Source organism: Porites lutea, chromosome 4, assembly GCF_958299795.1.
Source record: "Porites lutea chromosome 4, jaPorLute2.1, whole genome shotgun sequence".
Taxonomy (NCBI): Eukaryota; Metazoa; Cnidaria; class Anthozoa; order Scleractinia; family Poritidae; genus Porites; species Porites lutea.
Window position 1 is genome coordinate 26811671 of NC_133204.1, and position 20904 is coordinate 26832574.

General features: G+C 46.1%; 34 non-coding genes across 34 annotated transcripts; all 34 read left to right on the forward strand.

The window, feature by feature from the left end:
* The first annotated feature begins 1137 nt into the window (after positions 1-1137).
* On the forward strand, positions 1138-1256 carry LOC140936124 (5S ribosomal RNA). The gene has a single exon (XR_012165346.1). It is a non-coding gene; the product is annotated as a 5S ribosomal RNA (ribosomal RNA).
* A 414-nt stretch (positions 1257-1670) lies between these two features.
* Positions 1671-1789, forward strand: LOC140936125 (5S ribosomal RNA). The gene has a single exon (XR_012165347.1). It is a non-coding gene; the product is annotated as a 5S ribosomal RNA (ribosomal RNA).
* A 414-nt stretch (positions 1790-2203) lies between these two features.
* Positions 2204-2322, forward strand: LOC140936127 (5S ribosomal RNA). The gene has a single exon (XR_012165349.1). It is a non-coding gene; the product is annotated as a 5S ribosomal RNA (ribosomal RNA).
* Positions 2323-2736: 414 nt separating this feature from the next.
* Positions 2737-2855, forward strand: LOC140936129 (5S ribosomal RNA). The gene has a single exon (XR_012165350.1). It is a non-coding gene; the product is annotated as a 5S ribosomal RNA (ribosomal RNA).
* A 414-nt stretch (positions 2856-3269) lies between these two features.
* On the forward strand, positions 3270-3388 carry LOC140936130 (5S ribosomal RNA). The gene has a single exon (XR_012165351.1). It is a non-coding gene; the product is annotated as a 5S ribosomal RNA (ribosomal RNA).
* A 414-nt stretch (positions 3389-3802) lies between these two features.
* LOC140936086 (5S ribosomal RNA) lies at positions 3803-3921 on the forward strand. Its single transcript, XR_012165309.1, has one exon. It is a non-coding gene; the product is annotated as a 5S ribosomal RNA (ribosomal RNA).
* A 414-nt stretch (positions 3922-4335) lies between these two features.
* LOC140936131 (5S ribosomal RNA) lies at positions 4336-4454 on the forward strand. The gene has a single exon (XR_012165352.1). It is a non-coding gene; the product is annotated as a 5S ribosomal RNA (ribosomal RNA).
* Positions 4455-4868: 414 nt separating this feature from the next.
* Positions 4869-4987, forward strand: LOC140936132 (5S ribosomal RNA). Its single transcript, XR_012165353.1, has one exon. It is a non-coding gene; the product is annotated as a 5S ribosomal RNA (ribosomal RNA).
* Positions 4988-5401: 414 nt separating this feature from the next.
* On the forward strand, positions 5402-5520 carry LOC140936133 (5S ribosomal RNA). Its single transcript, XR_012165354.1, has one exon. It is a non-coding gene; the product is annotated as a 5S ribosomal RNA (ribosomal RNA).
* Positions 5521-5934: 414 nt separating this feature from the next.
* LOC140936134 (5S ribosomal RNA) lies at positions 5935-6053 on the forward strand. Its single transcript, XR_012165355.1, has one exon. It is a non-coding gene; the product is annotated as a 5S ribosomal RNA (ribosomal RNA).
* A 414-nt stretch (positions 6054-6467) lies between these two features.
* LOC140936080 (5S ribosomal RNA) lies at positions 6468-6586 on the forward strand. Its single transcript, XR_012165303.1, has one exon. It is a non-coding gene; the product is annotated as a 5S ribosomal RNA (ribosomal RNA).
* A 414-nt stretch (positions 6587-7000) lies between these two features.
* LOC140936135 (5S ribosomal RNA) lies at positions 7001-7119 on the forward strand. Its single transcript, XR_012165356.1, has one exon. It is a non-coding gene; the product is annotated as a 5S ribosomal RNA (ribosomal RNA).
* Positions 7120-7533: 414 nt separating this feature from the next.
* LOC140936136 (5S ribosomal RNA) lies at positions 7534-7652 on the forward strand. Its single transcript, XR_012165357.1, has one exon. It is a non-coding gene; the product is annotated as a 5S ribosomal RNA (ribosomal RNA).
* Positions 7653-8066: 414 nt separating this feature from the next.
* LOC140936137 (5S ribosomal RNA) lies at positions 8067-8185 on the forward strand. Its single transcript, XR_012165358.1, has one exon. It is a non-coding gene; the product is annotated as a 5S ribosomal RNA (ribosomal RNA).
* A 414-nt stretch (positions 8186-8599) lies between these two features.
* LOC140936139 (5S ribosomal RNA) lies at positions 8600-8718 on the forward strand. Its single transcript, XR_012165360.1, has one exon. It is a non-coding gene; the product is annotated as a 5S ribosomal RNA (ribosomal RNA).
* A 414-nt stretch (positions 8719-9132) lies between these two features.
* On the forward strand, positions 9133-9251 carry LOC140936081 (5S ribosomal RNA). The gene has a single exon (XR_012165304.1). It is a non-coding gene; the product is annotated as a 5S ribosomal RNA (ribosomal RNA).
* Positions 9252-9665: 414 nt separating this feature from the next.
* Positions 9666-9784, forward strand: LOC140936140 (5S ribosomal RNA). Its single transcript, XR_012165361.1, has one exon. It is a non-coding gene; the product is annotated as a 5S ribosomal RNA (ribosomal RNA).
* A 414-nt stretch (positions 9785-10198) lies between these two features.
* Positions 10199-10317, forward strand: LOC140936141 (5S ribosomal RNA). Its single transcript, XR_012165362.1, has one exon. It is a non-coding gene; the product is annotated as a 5S ribosomal RNA (ribosomal RNA).
* Positions 10318-10731: 414 nt separating this feature from the next.
* LOC140936142 (5S ribosomal RNA) lies at positions 10732-10850 on the forward strand. The gene has a single exon (XR_012165363.1). It is a non-coding gene; the product is annotated as a 5S ribosomal RNA (ribosomal RNA).
* Positions 10851-11264: 414 nt separating this feature from the next.
* Positions 11265-11383, forward strand: LOC140936143 (5S ribosomal RNA). Its single transcript, XR_012165364.1, has one exon. It is a non-coding gene; the product is annotated as a 5S ribosomal RNA (ribosomal RNA).
* Positions 11384-11797: 414 nt separating this feature from the next.
* On the forward strand, positions 11798-11916 carry LOC140936064 (5S ribosomal RNA). Its single transcript, XR_012165289.1, has one exon. It is a non-coding gene; the product is annotated as a 5S ribosomal RNA (ribosomal RNA).
* A 414-nt stretch (positions 11917-12330) lies between these two features.
* Positions 12331-12449, forward strand: LOC140936065 (5S ribosomal RNA). The gene has a single exon (XR_012165290.1). It is a non-coding gene; the product is annotated as a 5S ribosomal RNA (ribosomal RNA).
* Positions 12450-12863: 414 nt separating this feature from the next.
* LOC140936083 (5S ribosomal RNA) lies at positions 12864-12982 on the forward strand. The gene has a single exon (XR_012165306.1). It is a non-coding gene; the product is annotated as a 5S ribosomal RNA (ribosomal RNA).
* Positions 12983-13396: 414 nt separating this feature from the next.
* On the forward strand, positions 13397-13515 carry LOC140936066 (5S ribosomal RNA). The gene has a single exon (XR_012165291.1). It is a non-coding gene; the product is annotated as a 5S ribosomal RNA (ribosomal RNA).
* A 414-nt stretch (positions 13516-13929) lies between these two features.
* LOC140936067 (5S ribosomal RNA) lies at positions 13930-14048 on the forward strand. The gene has a single exon (XR_012165292.1). It is a non-coding gene; the product is annotated as a 5S ribosomal RNA (ribosomal RNA).
* Positions 14049-14462: 414 nt separating this feature from the next.
* On the forward strand, positions 14463-14581 carry LOC140936068 (5S ribosomal RNA). The gene has a single exon (XR_012165293.1). It is a non-coding gene; the product is annotated as a 5S ribosomal RNA (ribosomal RNA).
* Positions 14582-14995: 414 nt separating this feature from the next.
* On the forward strand, positions 14996-15114 carry LOC140936070 (5S ribosomal RNA). Its single transcript, XR_012165295.1, has one exon. It is a non-coding gene; the product is annotated as a 5S ribosomal RNA (ribosomal RNA).
* Positions 15115-15528: 414 nt separating this feature from the next.
* Positions 15529-15647, forward strand: LOC140936071 (5S ribosomal RNA). Its single transcript, XR_012165296.1, has one exon. It is a non-coding gene; the product is annotated as a 5S ribosomal RNA (ribosomal RNA).
* A 414-nt stretch (positions 15648-16061) lies between these two features.
* On the forward strand, positions 16062-16180 carry LOC140936072 (5S ribosomal RNA). Its single transcript, XR_012165297.1, has one exon. It is a non-coding gene; the product is annotated as a 5S ribosomal RNA (ribosomal RNA).
* Positions 16181-16594: 414 nt separating this feature from the next.
* Positions 16595-16713, forward strand: LOC140936075 (5S ribosomal RNA). The gene has a single exon (XR_012165298.1). It is a non-coding gene; the product is annotated as a 5S ribosomal RNA (ribosomal RNA).
* Positions 16714-17127: 414 nt separating this feature from the next.
* LOC140936076 (5S ribosomal RNA) lies at positions 17128-17246 on the forward strand. Its single transcript, XR_012165299.1, has one exon. It is a non-coding gene; the product is annotated as a 5S ribosomal RNA (ribosomal RNA).
* Positions 17247-17660: 414 nt separating this feature from the next.
* On the forward strand, positions 17661-17779 carry LOC140936077 (5S ribosomal RNA). The gene has a single exon (XR_012165300.1). It is a non-coding gene; the product is annotated as a 5S ribosomal RNA (ribosomal RNA).
* Positions 17780-18193: 414 nt separating this feature from the next.
* Positions 18194-18312, forward strand: LOC140936078 (5S ribosomal RNA). Its single transcript, XR_012165301.1, has one exon. It is a non-coding gene; the product is annotated as a 5S ribosomal RNA (ribosomal RNA).
* Positions 18313-18726: 414 nt separating this feature from the next.
* Positions 18727-18845, forward strand: LOC140936079 (5S ribosomal RNA). The gene has a single exon (XR_012165302.1). It is a non-coding gene; the product is annotated as a 5S ribosomal RNA (ribosomal RNA).
* The last annotated feature ends 2059 nt before the right edge of the window (positions 18846-20904 follow it).

Sequence of the window (20904 nt, forward strand, 5' to 3'; positions counted from 1 at the left end):
TCTACACCAGTGTCCAAGACAATGCTGTCAAAGGCACCAAGACCAATATCTTTGTGGCGGCGTTCACCACGTGTCATGCTCGACTCAAGCTCTACGAGTCCCTGGACACTCTCCAGCAGCAAGTGCTTTACTATGATACCGACAGTGTCGTGTACAAGTGGCGTCCCGGTCAACCCAGCATTGCCACTGGGGATTTTCTAGGCGACATGACGGATGAATTGGACGGGGATGTCATCACCGAGTTTGTTTCGGGGGGCGCCAAGAATTATGGGTACACAACCCGTGGAGGTAAGGTGGTGTGCAAGGTCCGCGGTTTCACCCTGAATGTCCGGGGATCGGCCATCCTCAATTTTCATACCATGAAAGAGAACATTCTCTCGGAACTAGACTCGCCTCAGGACACTCGCCGAAATTTGAACATTGTCAACCCCTATCATTTCACACGGGATTTGGAAAAGAAACACATTCAAGTGGTTCCGCGCGTGAAGCATTATGGGTTGGTGTTTGACAAGCGCGTCCTCCAGGTGACTACCCGATCCAGTTATCCCTATGGCTACGAGAGGATTGGGGACGAATTGGATCTGCTCTTAGATTTGTAAAACAAAGGGCGTGACGTCACTAGGACCTCACACACGTCCCGGATGTCATTTAGGGCACTGTCGAGACTTGTACTAAAAATGCTGTGGACCTCTATACAGTGTGTGTGTTTTTTATGGATTTCTGGGAAAGCGAGGGGATTGGGGTTGAATTGTGTATGCGTCCCGCTTGTACCCAGGTTCTACGCGGTCCTTTAAAACTATGCCAAGTATGCGGATCCACCTCTTGGGTGGGGTCACGTGATTTTTATGCCCAAATATGGGCATTGTGACGTCAGTCAAGTCACATGGGCTAAATACTCGATGCTGATTGGTCGAGAAAATTTCTGCTGCGCTGTGATTGGTTGGGACCTTCTGGAGCCTCCTATACTACTATTATTAACGCCATGAGCTTTTTATAGAGGAAAACATTTCACCGCAGTTCTGTTGTCAAACTATTTCCACTGGTTGCAGACGTCAGGGTTGGCCACTCAGTCCAGTACAGAAGCAAGAAGACGGAACTCAACTATTTGATCTTACCTTTCGGCCGCTTGCTCTCGTCGTCTACGACCACACCACAGGGGAAAAACCGGTTCCCATCCGAACACCGAAGTAAAGTCCTGTCGGGCGGGTCTAGTACCTTGGCGGGGGACCACCTGGGAATAGCCCGTGTTGTAGACATCTCCTTTTGCTCTTCTCGCCAACTATTTTTCTTCTGTCTGCTCGCGAGCTTTACGTGATTGTTTTTTTTTTCTCGTTTCTTGTTAGTGTTGTTTAAACTATCCTAAAAGACTAGCCAAAGGCACTGCAAATAACTCTGAACCAAACGAAGACAGGACAGCCCCTACAAAGATTGCCACACTCCCTAGTGTAGTTTCCTCTTTTCCACAAGGTCCATCCTTAGCATGGAATTGAAACTGTGATTCACATTATTAACGCCATGAGCTTTTTATAGAGGAAAACATTTCACCGCAGTTCTGTTGTCAAACTATTTCCACTGGTTGCAGACGTCAGGGTTGGCCACTCAGTCCAGTACAGAAGCAAGAAGACGGAACTCAACTATTTGATCTTACCTTTCGGCCGCTTGCTCTCGTCGTCTACGACCACACCACAGGGGAAAAACCGGTTCCCATCCGAACACCGAAGTAAAGTCCTGTCGGGCGGGTCTAGTACCTTGGCGGGGGACCACCTGGGAATAGCCCGTGTTGTAGACATCTCCTTTTGCTCTTCTCGCCAACTATTTTTCTTCTGTCTGCTCGCGAGCTTTACGTGATTGTTTTTTTTTTCTCGTTTCTTGTTAGTGTTGTTTAAACTATCCTAAAAGACTAGCCAAAGGCACTGCAAATAACTCTGAACCAAACGAAGACAGGACAGCCCCTACAAAGATTGCCACACTCCCTAGTGTAGTTTCCTCTTTTCCACAAGGTCCATCCTTAGCATGGAATTGAAACTGTGATTCAGATTATTAACGCCATGAGCTTTTTATAGAGGAAAACATTTCACCGCAGTTCTGTTGTCAAACTATTTCCACTGGTTGCAGACGTCAGGGTTGGCCACTCAGTCCAGTACAGAAGCAAGAAGACGGAACTCAACTATTTGATCTTACCTTTCGGCCGCTTGCTCTCGTCGTCTACGACCACACCACAGGGGAAAAACCGGTTCCCATCCGAACACCGAAGTAAAGTCCTGTCGGGCGGGTCTAGTACCTTGGCGGGGGACCACCTGGGAATAGCCCGTGTTGTAGACATCTCCTTTTGCTCTTCTCGCCAACTATTTTTCTTCTGTCTGCTCGCGAGCTTTACGTGATTGTTTTTTTTTTCTCGTTTCTTGTTAGTGTTGTTTAAACTATCCTAAAAGACTAGCCAAAGGCACTGCAAATAACTCTGAACCAAACGAAGACAGGACAGCCCCTACAAAGATTGCCACACTCCCTAGTGTAGTTTCCTCTTTTCCACAAGGTCCATCCTTAGCATGGAATTGAAACTGTGATTCAGATTATTAACGCCATGAGCTTTTTATAGAGGAAAACATTTCACCGCAGTTCTGTTGTCAAACTATTTCCACTGGTTGCAGACGTCAGGGTTGGCCACTCAGTCCAGTACAGAAGCAAGAAGACGGAACTCAACTATTTGATCTTACCTTTCGGCTGCTTGCTCTCGTCGTCTACGACCACACCACAGGGGAAAAACCGGTTCCCATCCGAACACCGAAGTAAAGTCCTGTCGGGCGGGTCTAGTACCTTGGCGGGGGACCACCTGGGAATAGCCCGTGTTGTAGACATCTCCTTTTGCTCTTCTCGCCAACTATTTTTCTTCTGTCTGCTCGCGAGCTTTACGTGATTGTTTTTTTTTTCTCGTTCCTTGTTAGTGTTGTTTAAACTATCCTAAAAGACTAGCCAAAGGCACTGCAAATAACTCTGAACCAAACGAAGACAGGACAGCCCCTACAAAGATTGCCACACTCCCTAGTGTAGTTTCCTCTTTTCCACAAGGTCCATCCTTAGCATGGAATTGAAACTGTGATTCAGATTATTAACGCCATGAGCTTTTTATAGAGGAAAACATTTCACCGCAGTTCTGTTGTCAAACTATTTCCACTGGTTGCAGACGTCAGGGTTGGCCACTCAGTCCAGTACAGAAGCAAGAAGACGGAACTCAACTATTTGATCTTACCTTTCGGCCGCTTGCTCTCGTCGTCTACGACCACACCACAGGGGAAAAACCGGTTCCCATCCGAACACCGAAGTAAAGTCCTGTCGGGCGGGTCTAGTACCTTGGCGGGGGACCACCTGGGAATAGCCCGTGTTGTAGACATCTCCTTTTGCTCATCTCGCCAACTATTTTTCTTCTGTCTGCTCGCGAGCTTTACGTGATTGTTTTTTTTTTCTCGTTTCTTGTTAGTGTTGTTTAAACTATCCTAAAAGACTAGCCAAAGGCACTGCAAATAACTCTGAACCAAACGAAGACAGGACAGCCCCTACAAAGATTGCCACACTCCCTAGTGTAGTTTCCTCTTTTCCACAAGGTCCATCCTTAGCATGGAATTGAAACTGTGATTCAGATTATTAACGCCATGAGCTTTTTATAGAGGAAAACATTTCACCGCAGTTCTGTTGTCAAACTATTTCCACTGGTTGCAGACGTCAGGGTTGGCCACTCAGTCTAGTACAGAAGCAAGAAGACGGAACTCAACTATTTGATCTTACCTTTCGCCCGCTGGCTCTCGTCGTCTACGACCACACCACCGGAGAAAAACCGGTTCCCATCCGAACACCGAAGTAAAGTCCTGTCGGGCGGGTCTAGTACCTTGGCGGGGGACCACCTGGGAATAGCCCGTGTTGTAGACATCTCCTTTTGCTCTTCTCGCCAACTATTTTTCTTCTGTCTGCTCGCGAGCTTTACGTGATTGTTTTTTTTTTCTCGTTTCTTGTTAGTGTTGTTTAAACTATCCTAAAAGACTAGCCAAAGGCACTGCAAATAACTCTGAACCAAACGAAGACAGGACAGCCCCTACAAAGATTGACACACTCCCTAGTGTAGTTTCCTCTTTTCCACAAGGTCCATCCTTAGCATGGAATTGAAACTGTGATTCAGATTATTAACGCCATGAGCTTTTTATAGAGGAAAACATTTCACCGCAGTTCTGTTGTCAAACTATTTCCACTGGTTGCAGACGTCAGGGTTGGCCACTCAGTCCAGTACAGAAGCAAGAAGACGGAACTCAACTATTTGATCTTACCTTTCGGCCGCTTGCTCTCGTCGTCTACGACCACACCACAGGGGAAAAACCGGTTCCCATCCGAACACCGAAGTAAAGTCCTGTCGGGCGGGTCTAGTACCTTGGCGGGGGACCACCTGGGAATAGCCCGTGTTGTAGACATCTCCTTTTGCTCTTCTCGCCAACTATTTTTCTTCTGTCTGCTCGCGAGCTTTACGTGATTGTTTTTTTTTTCTCGTTTCTTGTTAGTGTTGTTTAAACTATCCTAAAAGACTAGCCAAAGGCACTGCAAATAACTCTGAACCAAACGAAGACAGGACAGCCCCTACAAAGATTGCCACACTCCCTAGTGTAGTTTCCTCTTTTCCACAAGGTCCATCCTTAGCATGGAATTGAAACTGTGATTCACATTATTAACGCCATGAGCTTTTTATAGAGGAAAACATTTCACCGCAGTTCTGTTGTCAAACTATTTCCACTGGTTGCAGACGTCAGGGTTGGCCACTCAGTCCAGTACAGAAGCAAGAAGACGGAACTCAACTATTTGATCTTACCTTTCGGCCGCTTGCTCTCGTCGTCTACGACCACACCACAGGGGAAAAACCGGTTCCCATCCGAACACCGAAGTAAAGTCCTGTCGGGCGGGTCTAGTACCTTGGCGGGGGACCACCTGGGAATAGCCCGTGTTGTAGACATCTCCTTTTGCTCTTCTCGCCAACTATTTTTCTTCTGTCTGCTCGCGAGCTTTACGTGATTGTTTTTTTTTTCTCGTTTCTTGTTAGTGTTGTTTAAACTATCCTAAAAGACTAGCCAAAGGCACTGCAAATAACTCTGAACCAAACGAAGACAGGACAGCCCCTACAAAGATTGCCACACTCCCTAGTGTAGTTTCCTCTTTTCCACAAGGTCCATCCTTAGCATGGAATTGAAACTGTGATTCACATTATTAACGCCATGAGCTTTTTATAGAGGAAAACATTTCACCGCAGTTCTGTTGTCAAACTATTTCCACTGGTTGCAGACGTCAGGGTTGGCCACTCAGTCCAGTACAGAAGCAAGAAGACGGAACTCAACTATTTGATCTTACCTTTCGGCCGCTTGCTCTCGTCGTCTACGACCACACCACAGGGGAAAAACCGGTTCCCATCCGAACACCGAAGTAAAGTCCTGTCGGGCGGGTCTAGTACCTTGGCGGGGGACCACCTGGGAATAGCCCGTGTTGTAGACATCTCCTTTTGCTCTTCTCGCCAACTATTTTTCTTCTGTCTGCTCGCGAGCTTTACGTGATTGTTTTTTTTTTCTCGTTTCTTGTTAGTGTTGTTTAAACTATCCTAAAAGACTAGCCAAAGGCACTGCAAATAACTCTGAACCAAACGAAGACAGGACAGCCCCTACAAAGATTGCCACACTCCCTAGTGTAGTTTCCTCTTTTCCACAAGGTCCATCCTTAGCATGGAATTGAAACTGTGATTCACATTATTAACGCCATGAGCTTTTTATAGAGGAAAACATTTCACCGCAGTTCTGTTGTCAAACTATTTCCACTGGTTGCAGACGTCAGGGTTGGCCACTCAGTCCAGTACAGAAGCAAGAAGACGGAACTCAACTATTTGATCTTACCTTTCGGCCGCTTGCTCTCGTCGTCTACGACCACACCACAGGGGAAAAACCGGTTCCCATCCGAACACCGAAGTAAAGTCCTGTCGGGCGGGTCTAGTACCTTGGCGGGGGACCACCTGGGAATAGCCCGTGTTGTAGACATCTCCTTTTGCTCTTCTCGCCAACTATTTTTCTTCTGTCTGCTCGCGAGCTTTACGTGATTGTTTTTTTTTTCTCGTTTCTTGTTAGTGTTGTTTAAACTATCCTAAAAGACTAGCCAAAGGCACTGCAAATAACTCTGAACCAAACGAAGACAGGACAGCCCCTACAAAGATTGCCACACTCCCTAGTGTAGTTTCCTCTTTTCCACAAGGTCCATCCTTAGCATGGAATTGAAACTGTGATTCAGATTATTAACGCCATGAGCTTTTTATAGAGGAAAACATTTCACCGCAGTTCTGTTGTCAAACTATTTCCACTGGTTGCAGACGTCAGGGTTGGCCACTCAGTCCAGTACAGAAGCAAGAAGACGGAACTCAACTATTTGATCTTACCTTTCGGCCGCTTGCTCTCGTCGTCTACGACCACACCACAGGGGAAAAACCGGTTCCCATCCGAACACCGAAGTAAAGTCCTGTCGGGCGCGTCTAGTACCTTGGCGGGGGACCACCTGGGAATAGCCCGTGTTGTAGACATCTCCTTTTGCTCTTCTCGCCAACTATTTTTCTTCTGTCTGCTCGCGAGCTTTACGTGATTGTTTTTTTTTTCTCGTTTCTTGTTAGTGTTGTTTAAACTATCCTAAAAGACTAGCCAAAGGCACTGCAAATAACTCTGAACCAAACGAAGACAGGACAGCCCCTACAAAGATTGCCACACTCCCTAGTGTAGTTTCCTCTTTTCCACAAGGTCCATCCTTAGCATGGAATTGAAACTGTGATTCACATTATTAACGCCATGAGCTTTTTATAGAGGAAAACATTTCACCGCAGTTCTGTTGTCAAACTATTTCCACTGGTTGCAGACGTCAGGGTTGGCCACTCAGTCCAGTACAGAAGCAAGAAGACGGAACTCAACTATTTGATCTTACCTTTCGGCCGCTTGCTCTCGTCGTCTACGACCACACCACAGGGGAAAAACCGGTTCCCATCCGAACACCGAAGTAAAGTCCTGTCGGGCGGGTCTAGTACCTTGGCGGGGGACCACCTGGGAATAGCCCGTGTTGTAGACATCTCCTTTTGCTCTTCTCGCCAACTATTTTTCTTCTGTCTGCTCGCGAGCTTTACGTGATTGTTTTTTTTTTCTCGTTTCTTGTTAGTGTTGTTTAAACTATCCTAAAAGACTAGCCAAAGGCACTGCAAATAACTCTGAACCAAACGAAGACAGGACAGCCCCTACAAAGATTGCCACACTCCCTAGTGTAGTTTCCTCTTTTCCACAAGGTCCATCCTTAGCATGGAATTGAAACTGTGATTCACATTATTAACGCCATGAGCTTTTTATAGAGGAAAACATTTCACCGCAGTTCTGTTGTCAAACTATTTCCACTGGTTGCAGACGTCAGGGTTGGCCACTCAGTCCAGTACAGAAGCAAGAAGACGGAACTCAACTATTTGATCTTACCTTTCGGCCGCTTGCTCTCGTCGTCTACGACCACACCACAGGGGAAAAACCGGTTCCCATCCGAACACCGAAGTAAAGTCCTGTCGGGCGGGTCTAGTACCTTGGCGGGGGACCACCTGGGAATAGCCCGTGTTGTAGACATCTCCTTTTGCTCTTCTCGCCAACTATTTTTCTTCTGTCTGCTCGCGAGCTTTACGTGATTGTTTTTTTTTTCTCGTTTCTTGTTAGTGTTGTTTAAACTATCCTAAAAGACTAGCCAAAGGCACTGCAAATAACTCTGAACCAAACGAAGACAGGACAGCCCCTACAAAGATTGCCACACTCCCTAGTGTAGTTTCCTCTTTTCCACAAGGTCCATCCTTAGCATGGAATTGAAACTGTGATTCACATTATTAACGCCATGAGCTTTTTATAGAGGAAAACATTTCACCGCAGTTCTGTTGTCAAACTATTTCCACTGGTTGCAGACGTCAGGGTTGGCCACTCAGTCCAGTACAGAAGCAAGAAGACGGAACTCAACTATTTGATCTTACCTTTCGGCCGCTTGCTCTCGTCGTCTACGACCACACCACAGGGGAAAAACCGGTTCCCATCCGAACACCGAAGTAAAGTCCTGTCGGGCGGGTCTAGTACCTTGGCGGGGGACCACCTGGGAATAGCCCGTGTTGTAGACATCTCCTTTTGCTCTTCTCGCCAACTATTTTTCTTCTGTCTGCTCGCGAGCTTTACGTGATTGTTTTTTTTTTCTCGTTTCTTGTTAGTGTTGTTTAAACTATCCTAAAAGACTAGCCAAAGGCACTGCAAATAACTCTGAACCAAACGAAGACAGGACAGCCCCTACAAAGATTGCCACACTCCCTAGTGTAGTTTCCTCTTTTCCACAAGGTCCATCCTTAGCATGGAATTGAAACTGTGATTCACATTATTAACGCCATGAGCTTTTTATAGAGGAAAACATTTCACCGCAGTTCTGTTGTCAAACTATTTCCACTGGTTGCAGACGTCAGGGTTGGCCACTCAGTCCAGTACAGAAGCAAGAAGACGGAACTCAACTATTTGATCTTACCTTTCGGCCGCTTGCTCTCGTCGTCTACGACCACACCACAGGGGAAAAACCGGTTCCCATCCGAACACCGAAGTAAAGTCCTGTCGGGCGGGTCTAGTACCTTGGCGGGGGACCACCTGGGAATAGCCCGTGTTGTAGACATCTCCTTTTGCTCTTCTCGCCAACTATTTTTCTTCTGTCTGCTCGCGAGCTTTACGTGATTGTTTTTTTTTTCTCGTTTCTTGTTAGTGTTGTTTAAACTATCCTAAAAGACTAGCCAAAGGCACTGCAAATAACTCTGAACCAAACGAAGACAGGACAGCCCCTACAAAGATTGCCACACTCCCTAGTGTAGTTTCCTCTTTTCCACAAGGTCCATCCTTAGCATGGAATTGAAACTGTGATTCACATTATTAACGCCATGAGCTTTTTATAGAGGAAAACATTTCACCGCAGTTCTGTTGTCAAACTATTTCCACTGGTTGCAGACGTCAGGGTTGGCCACTCAGTCCAGTACAGAAGCAAGAAGACGGAACTCAACTATTTGATCTTACCTTTCGGCCGCTTGCTCTCGTCGTCTACGACCACACCACAGGGGAAAAACCGGTTCCCATCCGAACACCGAAGTAAAGTCCTGTCGGGCGCGTCTAGTACCTTGGCGGGGGACCACCTGGGAATAGCCCGTGTTGTAGACATCTCCTTTTGCTCTTCTCGCCAACTATTTTTCTTCTGTCTGCTCGCGAGCTTTACGTGATTGTTTTTTTTTTCTCGTTTCTTGTTAGTGTTGTTTAAACTATCCTAAAAGACTAGCCAAAGGCACTGCAAATAACTCTGAACCAAACGAAGACAGGACAGCCCCTACAAAGATTGCCACACTCCCTAGTGTAGTTTCCTCTTTTCCACAAGGTCCATCCTTAGCATGGAATTGAAACTGTGATTCACATTATTAACGCCATGAGCTTTTTATAGAGGAAAACATTTCACCGCAGTTCTGTTGTCAAACTATTTCCACTGGTTGCAGACGTCAGGGTTGGCCACTCAGTCCAGTACAGAAGCAAGAAGACGGAACTCAACTATTTGATCTTACCTTTCGGCCGCTTGCTCTCGTCGTCTACGACCACACCACAGGGGAAAAACCGGTTCCCATCCGAACACCGAAGTAAAGTCCTGTCGGGCGGGTCTAGTACCTTGGCGGGGGACCACCTGGGAATAGCCCGTGTTGTAGACATCTCCTTTTGCTCTTCTCGCCAACTATTTTTCTTCTGTCTGCTCGCGAGCTTTACGTGATTGTTTTTTTTTTCTCGTTTCTTGTTAGTGTTGTTTAAACTATCCTAAAAGACTAGCCAAAGGCACTGCAAATAACTCTGAACCAAACGAAGACAGGACAGCCCCTACAAAGATTGCCACACTCCCTAGTGTAGTTTCCTCTTTTCCACAAGGTCCATCCTTAGCATGGAATTGAAACTGTGATTCACATTATTAACGCCATGAGCTTTTTATAGAGGAAAACATTTCACCGCAGTTCTGTTGTCAAACTATTTCCACTGGTTGCAGACGTCAGGGTTGGCCACTCAGTCCAGTACAGAAGCAAGAAGACGGAACTCAACTATTTGATCTTACCTTTCGGCCGCTTGCTCTCGTCGTCTACGACCACACCACAGGGGAAAAACCGGTTCCCATCCGAACACCGAAGTAAAGTCCTGTCGGGCGGGTCTAGTACCTTGGCGGGGGACCACCTGGGAATAGCCCGTGTTGTAGACATCTCCTTTTGCTCTTCTCGCCAACTATTTTTCTTCTGTCTGCTCGCGAGCTTTACGTGATTGTTTTTTTTTTCTCGTTTCTTGTTAGTGTTGTTTAAACTATCCTAAAAGACTAGCCAAAGGCACTGCAAATAACTCTGAACCAAACGAAGACAGGACAGCCCCTACAAAGATTGCCACACTCCCTAGTGTAGTTTCCTCTTTTCCACAAGGTCCATCCTTAGCATGGAATTGAAACTGTGATTCACATTATTAACGCCATGAGCTTTTTATAGAGGAAAACATTTCACCGCAGTTCTGTTGTCAAACTATTTCCACTGGTTGCAGACGTCAGGGTTGGCCACTCAGTCCAGTACAGAAGCAAGAAGACGGAACTCAACTATTTGATCTTACCTTTCGGCCGCTTGCTCTCGTCGTCTACGACCACACCACAGGGGAAAAACCGGTTCCCATCCGAACACCGAAGTAAAGTCCTGTCGGGCGGGTCTAGTACCTTGGCGGGGGACCACCTGGGAATAGCCCGTGTTGTAGACATCTCCTTTTGCTCTTCTCGCCAACTATTTTTCTTCTGTCTGCTCGCGAGCTTTACGTGATTGTTTTTTTTTTCTCGTTTCTTGTTAGTGTTGTTTAAACTATCCTAAAAGACTAGCCAAAGGCACTGCAAATAACTCTGAACCAAACGAAGACAGGACAGCCCCTACAAAGATTGCCACACTCCCTAGTGTAGTTTCCTCTTTTCCACAAGGTCCATCCTTAGCATGGAATTGAAACTGTGATTCACATTATTAACGCCATGAGCTTTTTATAGAGGAAAACATTTCACCGCAGTTCTGTTGTCAAACTATTTCCACTGGTTGCAGACGTCAGGGTTGGCCACTCAGTCCAGTACAGAAGCAAGAAGACGGAACTCAACTATTTGATCTTACCTTTCGGCCGCTTGCTCTCGTCGTCTACGACCACACCACAGGGGAAAAACCGGTTCCCATCCGAACACCGAAGTAAAGTCCTGTCGGGCGGGTCTAGTACCTTGGCGGGGGACCACCTGGGAATAGCCCGTGTTGTAGACATCTCCTTTTGCTCTTCTCGCCAACTATTTTTCTTCTGTCTGCTCGCGAGCTTTACGTGATTGTTTTTTTTTTCTCGTTTCTTGTTAGTGTTGTTTAAACTATCCTAAAAGACTAGCCAAAGGCACTGCAAATAACTCTGAACCAAACGAAGACAGGACAGCCCCTACAAAGATTGCCACACTCCCTAGTGTAGTTTCCTCTTTTCCACAAGGTCCATCCTTAGCATGGAATTGAAACTGTGATTCACATTATTAACGCCATGAGCTTTTTATAGAGGAAAACATTTCACCGCAGTTCTGTTGTCAAACTATTTCCACTGGTTGCAGACGTCAGGGTTGGCCACTCAGTCCAGTACAGAAGCAAGAAGACGGAACTCAACTATTTGATCTTACCTTTCGGCCGCTTGCTCTCGTCGTCTACGACCACACCACAGGGGAAAAACCGGTTCCCATCCGAACACCGAAGTAAAGTCCTGTCGGGCGGGTCTAGTACCTTGGCGGGGGACCACCTGGGAATAGCCCGTGTTGTAGACATCTCCTTTTGCTCTTCTCGCCAACTATTTTTCTTCTGTCTGCTCGCGAGCTTTACGTGATTGTTTTTTTTTTCTCGTTTCTTGTTAGTGTTGTTTAAACTATCCTAAAAGACTAGCCAAAGGCACTGCAAATAACTCTGAACCAAACGAAGACAGGACAGCCCCTACAAAGATTGCCACACTCCCTAGTGTAGTTTCCTCTTTTCCACAAGGTCCATCCTTAGCATGGAATTGAAACTGTGATTCACATTATTAACGCCATGAGCTTTTTATAGAGGAAAACATTTCACCGCAGTTCTGTTGTCAAACTATTTCCACTGGTTGCAGACGTCAGGGTTGGCCACTCAGTCCAGTACAGAAGCAAGAAGACGGAACTCAACTATTTGATCTTACCTTTCGGCCGCTTGCTCTCGTCGTCTACGACCACACCACAGGGGAAAAACCGGTTCCCATCCGAACACCGAAGTAAAGTCCTGTCGGGCGGGTCTAGTACCTTGGCGGGGGACCACCTGGGAATAGCCCGTGTTGTAGACATCTCCTTTTGCTCTTCTCGCCAACTATTTTTCTTCTGTCTGCTCGCGAGCTTTACGTGATTGTTTTTTTTTTCTCGTTTCTTGTTAGTGTTGTTTAAACTATCCTAAAAGACTAGCCAAAGGCACTGCAAATAACTCTGAACCAAACGAAGACAGGACAGCCCCTACAAAGATTGCCACACTCCCTAGTGTAGTTTCCTCTTTTCCACAAGGTCCATCCTTAGCATGGAATTGAAACTGTGATTCACATTATTAACGCCATGAGCTTTTTATAGAGGAAAACATTTCACCGCAGTTCTGTTGTCAAACTATTTCCACTGGTTGCAGACGTCAGGGTTGGCCACTCAGTCCAGTACAGAAGCAAGAAGACGGAACTCAACTATTTGATCTTACCTTTCGGCCGCTTGCTCTCGTCGTCTACGACCACACCACAGGGGAAAAACCGGTTCCCATCCGAACACCGAAGTAAAGTCCTGTCGGGCGCGTCTAGTACCTTGGCGGGGGACCACCTGGGAATAGCCCGTGTTGTAGACATCTCCTTTTGCTCTTCTCGCCAACTATTTTTCTTCTGTCTGCTCGCGAGCTTTACGTGATTGTTTTTTTTTTCTCGTTTCTTGTTAGTGTTGTTTAAACTATCCTAAAAGACTAGCCAAAGGCACTGCAAATAACTCTGAACCAAACGAAGACAGGACAGCCCCTACAAAGATTGCCACACTCCCTAGTGTAGTTTCCTCTTTTCCACAAGGTCCATCCTTAGCATGGAATTGAAACTGTGATTCACATTATTAACGCCATGAGCTTTTTATAGAGGAAAACATTTCACCGCAGTTCTGTTGTCAAACTATTTCCACTGGTTGCAGACGTCAGGGTTGGCCACTCAGTCCAGTACAGAAGCAAGAAGACGGAACTCAACTATTTGATCTTACCTTTCGGCCGCTTGCTCTCGTCGTCTACGACCACACCACAGGGGAAAAACCGGTTCCCATCCGAACACCGAAGTAAAGTCCTGTCGGGCGGGTCTAGTACCTTGGCGGGGGACCACCTGGGAATAGCCCGTGTTGTAGACATCTCCTTTTGCTCTTCTCGCCAACTATTTTTCTTCTGTCTGCTCGCGAGCTTTACGTGATTGTTTTTTTTTTCTCGTTTCTTGTTAGTGTTGTTTAAACTATCCTAAAAGACTAGCCAAAGGCACTGCAAATAACTCTGAACCAAACGAAGACAGGACAGCCCCTACAAAGATTGCCACACTCCCTAGTGTAGTTTCCTCTTTTCCACAAGGTCCATCCTTAGCATGGAATTGAAACTGTGATTCACATTATTAACGCCATGAGCTTTTTATAGAGGAAAACATTTCACCGCAGTTCTGTTGTCAAACTATTTCCACTGGTTGCAGACGTCAGGGTTGGCCACTCAGTCCAGTACAGAAGCAAGAAGACGGAACTCAACTATTTGATCTTACCTTTCGGCCGCTTGCTCTCGTCGTCTACGACCACACCACAGGGGAAAAACCGGTTCCCATCCGAACACCGAAGTAAAGTCCTGTCGGGCGGGTCTAGTACCTTGGCGGGGGACCACCTGGGAATAGCCCGTGTTGTAGACATCTCCTTTTGCTCTTCTCGCCAACTATTTTTCTTCTGTCTGCTCGCGAGCTTTACGTGATTGTTTTTTTTTTCTCGTTTCTTGTTAGTGTTGTTTAAACTATCCTAAAAGACTAGCCAAAGGCACTGCAAATAACTCTGAACCAAACGAAGACAGGACAGCCCCTACAAAGATTGCCACACTCCCTAGTGTAGTTTCCTCTTTTCCACAAGGTCCATCCTTAGCATGGAATTGAAACTGTGATTCACATTATTAACGCCATGAGCTTTTTATAGAGGAAAACATTTCACCGCAGTTCTGTTGTCAAACTATTTCCACTGGTTGCAGACGTCAGGGTTGGCCACTCAGTCCAGTACAGAAGCAAGAAGACGGAACTCAACTATTTGATCTTACCTTTCGGCCGCTTGCTCTCGTCGTCTACGACCACACCACAGGGGAAAAACCGGTTCCCATCCGAACACCGAAGTAAAGTCCTGTCGGGCGGGTCTAGTACCTTGGCGGGGGACCACCTGGGAATAGCCCGTGTTGTAGACATCTCCTTTTGCTCTTCTCGCCAACTATTTTTCTTCTGTCTGCTCGCGAGCTTTACGTGATTGTTTTTTTTTTCTCGTTTCTTGTTAGTGTTGTTTAAACTATCCTAAAAGACTAGCCAAAGGCACTGCAAATAACTCTGAACCAAACGAAGACAGGACAGCCCCTACAAAGATTGCCACACTCCCTAGTGTAGTTTCCTCTTTTCCACAAGGTCCATCCTTAGCATGGAATTGAAACTGTGATTCACATTATTAACGCCATGAGCTTTTTATAGAGGAAAACATTTCACCGCAGTTCTGTTGTCAAACTATTTCCACTGGTTGCAGACGTCAGGGTTGGCCACTCAGTCCAGTACAGAAGCAAGAAGACGGAACTCAACTATTTGATCTTACCTTTCGGCCGCTTGCTCTCGTCGTCTACGACCACACCACAGGGGAAAAACCGGTTCCCATCCGAACACCGAAGTAAAGTCCTGTCGGGCGGGTCTAGTACCTTGGCGGGGGACCACCTGGGAATAGCCCGTGTTGTAGACATCTCCTTTTGCTCTTCTCGCCAACTATTTTTCTTCTGTCTGCTCGCGAGCTTTACGTGATTGTTTTTTTTTTCTCGTTTCTTGTTAGTGTTGTTTAAACTATCCTAAAAGACTAGCCAAAGGCACTGCAAATAACTCTGAACCAAACGAAGACAGGACAGCCCCTACAAAGATTGCCACACTCCCTAGTGTAGTTTCCTCTTTTCCACAAGGTCCATCCTTAGCATGGAATTGAAACTGTGATTCACATTATTAACGCCATGAGCTTTTTATAGAGGAAAACATTTCACCGCAGTTCTGTTGTCAAACTATTTCCACTGGTTGCAGACGTCAGGGTTGGCCACTCAGTCCAGTACAGAAGCAAGAAGACGGAACTCAACTATTTGATCTTACCTTTCGGCCGCTTGCTCTCGTCGTCTACGACCACACCACAGGGGAAAAACCGGTTCCCATCCGAACACCGAAGTAAAGTCCTGTCGGGCGGGTCTAGTACCTTGGCGGGGGACCACCTGGGAATAGCCCGTGTTGTAGACATCTCCTTTTGCTCTTCTCGCCAACTATTTTTCTTCTGTCTGCTCGCGAGCTTTACGTGATTGTTTTTTTTTTCTCGTTTCTTGTTAGTGTTGTTTAAACTATCCTAAAAGACTAGCCAAAGGCACTGCAAATAACTCTGAACCAAACGAAGACAGGACAGCCCCTACAAAGATTGCCACACTCCCTAGTGTAGTTTCCTCTTTTCCACAAGGTCCATCCTTAGCATGGAATTGAAACTGTGATTCACATTATTAACGCCATGAGCTTTTTATAGAGGAAAACATTTCACCGCAGTTCTGTTGTCAAACTATTTCCACTGGTTGCAGACGTCAGGGTTGGCCACTCAGTCCAGTACAGAAGCAAGAAGACGGAACTCAACTATTTGATCTTACCTTTCGGCCGCTTGCTCTCGTCGTCTACGACCACACCACAGGGGAAAAACCGGTTCCCATCCGAACACCGAAGTAAAGTCCTGTCGGGCGGGTCTAGTACCTTGGCGGGGGACCACCTGGGAATAGCCCGTGTTGTAGACATCTCCTTTTGCTCTTCTCGCCAACTATTTTTCTTCTGTCTGCTCGCGAGCTTTACGTGATTGTTTTTTTTTTCTCGTTTCTTGTTAGTGTTGTTTAAACTATCCTAAAAGACTAGCCAAAGGCACTGCAAATAACTCTGAACCAAACGAAGACAGGACAGCCCCTACAAAGATTGCCACACTCCCTAGTGTAGTTTCCTCTTTTCCACAAGGTCCATCCTTAGCATGGAATTGAAACTGTGATTCACATTATTAACGCCATGAGCTTTTTATAGAGGAAAACATTTCACCGCAGTTCTGTTGTCAAACTATTTCCACTGGTTGCAGACGTCAGGGTTGGCCACTCAGTCCAGTACAGAAGCAAGAAGACGGAACTCAACTATTTGATCTTACCTTTCGGCCGCTTGCTCTCGTCGTCTACGACCACACCACAGGGGAAAAACCGGTTCCCATCCGAACACCGAAGTAAAGTCCTGTCGGGCGGGTCTAGTACCTTGGCGGGGGACCACCTGGGAATAGCCCGTGTTGTAGACATCTCCTTTTGCTCTTCTCGCCAACTATTTTTCTTCTGTCTGCTCGCGAGCTTTACGTGATTGTTTTTTTTTTCTCGTTTCTTGTTAGTGTTGTTTAAACTATCCTAAAAGACTAGCCAAAGGCACTGCAAATAACTCTGAACCAAACGAAGACAGGACAGCCCCTACAAAGATTGCCACACTCCCTAGTGTAGTTTCCTCTTTTCCACAAGGTCCATCCTTAGCATGGAATTGAAACTGTGATTCACATTATTAACGCCATGAGCTTTTTATAGAGGAAAACATTTCACCGCAGTTCTGTTGTCAAACTATTTCCACTGGTTGCAGACGTCAGGGTTGGCCACTCAGTCCAGTACAGAAGCAAGAAGACGGAACTCAACTATTTGATCTTACCTTTCGGCCGCTTGCTCTCGTCGTCTACGACCACACCACAGGGGAAAAACCGGTTCCCATCCGAACACCGAAGTAAAGTCCTGTCGGGCGGGTCTAGTACCTTGGCGGGGGACCACCTGGGAATAGCCCGTGTTGTAGACATCTCCTTTTGCTCTTCTCGCCAACTATTTTTCTTCTGTCTGCTCGCGAGCTTTACGTGATTGTTTTTTTTTTCTCGTTTCTTGTTAGTGTTGTTTAAACTATCCTAAAAGACTAGCCAAAGGCACTGCAAATAACTCTGAACCAAACGAAGACAGGACAGCCCCTACAAAGATTGCCACACTCCCTAGTGTAGTTTCCTCTTTTCCACAAGGTCCATCCTTAGCATGGAATTGAAACTGTGATTCACATTATTAACGCCATGAGCTTTTTATAGAGGAAAACATTTCACCGCAGTTCTGTTGTCAAACTATTTCCACTGGTTGCAGACGTCAGGGTTGGCCACTCAGTCCAGTACAGAAGCAAGAAGACGGAACTCAACTATTTGATCTTACCTTTCGGCCGCTTGCTCTCGTCGTCTACGACCACACCACAGGGGAAAAACCGGTTCCCATCCGAACACCGAAGTAAAGTCCTGTCGGGCGGGTCTAGTACCTTGGCGGGGGACCACCTGGGAATAGCCCGTGTTGTAGACATCTCCTTTTGCTCTTCTCGCCAACTATTTTTCTTCTGTCTGCTCGCGAGCTTTACGTGATTGTTTTTTTTTTCTCGTTTCTTGTTAGTGTTGTTTAAACTATCCTAAAAGACTAGCCAAAGGCACTGCAAATAACTCTGAACCAAACGAAGACAGGACAGCCCCTACAAAGATTGCCACACTCCCTAGTGTAGTTTCCTCTTTTCCACAAGGTCCATCCTTAGCATGGAATTGAAACTGTGATTCACATTATTAACGCCATGAGCTTTTTATAGAGGAAAACATTTCACCGCAGTTCTGTTGTCAAACTATTTCCACTGGTTGCAGACGTCAGGGTTGGCCACTCAGTCCAGTACAGAAGCAAGAAGACGGAACTCAACTATTTGATCTTACCTTTCGGCCGCTTGCTCTCGTCGTCTACGACCACACCACAGGGGAAAAACCGGTTCCCATCCGAACACCGAAGTAAAGTCCTGTCGGGCGGGTCTAGTACCTTGGCGGGGGACCACCTGGGAATAGCCCGTGTTGTAGACATCTCCTTTTGCTCTTCTCGCCAACTATTTTTCTTCTGTCTGCTCGCGAGCTTTACGTGATTGTTTTTTTTTTCTCGTTTCTTGTTAGTGTTGTTTAAACTATCCTAAAAGACTAGCCAAAGGCACTGCAAATAACTCTGAACCAAACGAAGACAGGACAGCCCCTACAAAGATTGCCACACTCCCTAGTGTAGTTTCCTCTTTTCCACAAGGTCCATCCTTAGCATGGAATTGAAACTGTGATTCACATTATTAACGCCATGAGCTTTTTATAGAGGAAAACATTTCACCGCAGTTCTGTTGTCAAACTATTTCCACTGGTTGCAGACGTCAGGGTTGGCCACTCAGTCCAGTACAGAAGCAAGAAGACGGAACTCAACTATTTGATCTTACCTTTCGGCCGCTTGCTCTCGTCGTCTACGACCACACCACAGGGGAAAAACCGGTTCCCATCCGAACACCGAAGTAAAGTCCTGTCGGGCGGGTCTAGTACCTTGGCGGGGGACCACCTGGGAATAGCCCGTGTTGTAGACATCTCCTTTTGCTCTTCTCGCCAACTATTTTTCTTCTGTCTGCTCGCGAGCTTTACGTGATTGTTTTTTTTTTCTCGTTTCTTGTTAGTGTTGTTTAAACTATCCTAAAAGACTAGCCAAAGGCACTGCAAATAACTCTGAACCAAACGAAGACAGGACAGCCCCTACAAAGATTGCCACACTCCCTAGTGTAGTTTCCTCTTTTCCACAAGGTCCATCCTTAGCATGGAATTGAAACTGTGATTCACATTATTAACGCCACGAGCTTCCCTCCTAAAAGTTTAGCCAAAGACACTGCAAATGGTAGCCGGTGCTTTTATAATTAGGTTTTTACGTTGCATTAAAAAGGTATGGTTCTTTTTACTTCCCTATTGTCTTTTATTCAATCTTTTCCTTTTGTGCGTTATTACGCCCCTGTGTGCTCTCTTGGAATTATGGGACATCTTTTAACACATTGTGCGCGGATGCAGTATATCCCGCCAGAACATGTATATTTTTAAGTCTCCAGCGAGGAAAAAATGGAAACGAGAAACTTCCGCAGCCTTTTCTTGTTACGTCGAAAGGTGGAATTTTGATATTTTTTGAACGCTGGAGACTTCACAGTTTACAAAGCTGGGCTTAGAGTTTAGGCACACACCGTTAACGGCGGTCTCTCTGTTTAAGCTCCAAGCTCAGTTCTTTGAGCAAGTAGCGCCCATTTAAGCCCTTCTGGACTTCATGATGTCCCAGACACTTTGCAAACGATGGCAACAACGATTTCCATGTGATACTTCAATCGACTTTCAGATTCTAGCGCCGTTTTACTACAGTTCTTTGCGATAGCTCTTCGGTTTCAAACGCAAACGATTCGAACAGGGACGTTACTACGCAGACTCCAGGCTTTGAACCCAGTTCTACGCGATTTTAGGCCGGAAACGGAAGTGCAACCACTGTTAAAAGGGCCAACAAAAATATACAACTTGCTTTGCGGACTTTGAGACATTGCTCCAACACGAGTTGAATAGCGCTATTTCGCGTTTTATCACCCACGAGTCAAAGCTGTCTTCCAGCAAATCAGGTTGTTGCATCTGTATATGTTGTGCGTTTTAACAGCTCAAGGCAAACTTGTTTCACATCAAAGTGACACATGGCCCGTGGATTGCGTGACTCCCGCGTAACTTTGGGGGCCGAGCATTTGACTTTTGAGGGAGGGCGGATATGGGTGATTTGGGTTGGAAAGAATATTTTCCCCAAACTTCTTGGTGATAGAATTTTTTTCCCTGACCTACAAAGCGACTGTATTGCAGGTATTATCTTGCAAATATATTTTCTTCCCTCGAAATCAGTTTGAAGGATATTTTCTTCTGAAATCAACCATACCCCCCCTCAAAAGTCGAATGCTCGGCCCCTTCTCAAATTAGAAGTCAGTAGTCACGCAACTTCGAGCAATCTCATTTGTTGCAAGAATGGTTTGAACGTAGGTGGTGGGTGGTGAAACGCGTATAACTTTCCAATTCGTTTTGCAGCAATGTTGCAAAACAGGTTGCACGTATTTGTTGTCCATTTTTACCGAAGCTTTATGTTTATATTTCCGAGAAACTGCTGTAAAATTTTGCGGTCTGTGGATTTGCAAACTGGGTATAAAAGGGGATTGAATATAAAACACGGACTATGTATAAAGGCAATATTACACGAGACGATTCGCAACGACGATGTTTGGCGCAACACAGCGTTGCAACATTATTTGGGATGGTTACAACATTGTTCCAACATTGCAACGCTGCGTTGCGCTAAAAATTGTCGTTGCGAATCATCCTGTGTATCATGACCTTAAAATGTAAATTATCGGGACCTGCGGAACAGTATTTAAAGTGCGAGGGCCGATGACCCACCTCTTTCAATAAGGGCCTGTTTACATGAAGGTAGAGGACCCCAGGTTGGTGGGGTAACCCACGTAGGTGGGGTAACCCGCCTTTCCATATAATCTCTCATTTTAATTTGATCACGTTTACATGATAGGTGGGGTGAGCCGCAACATGTTACCTCACCTATTTGAAGTCCCCCACCTCCATGTAAACAGT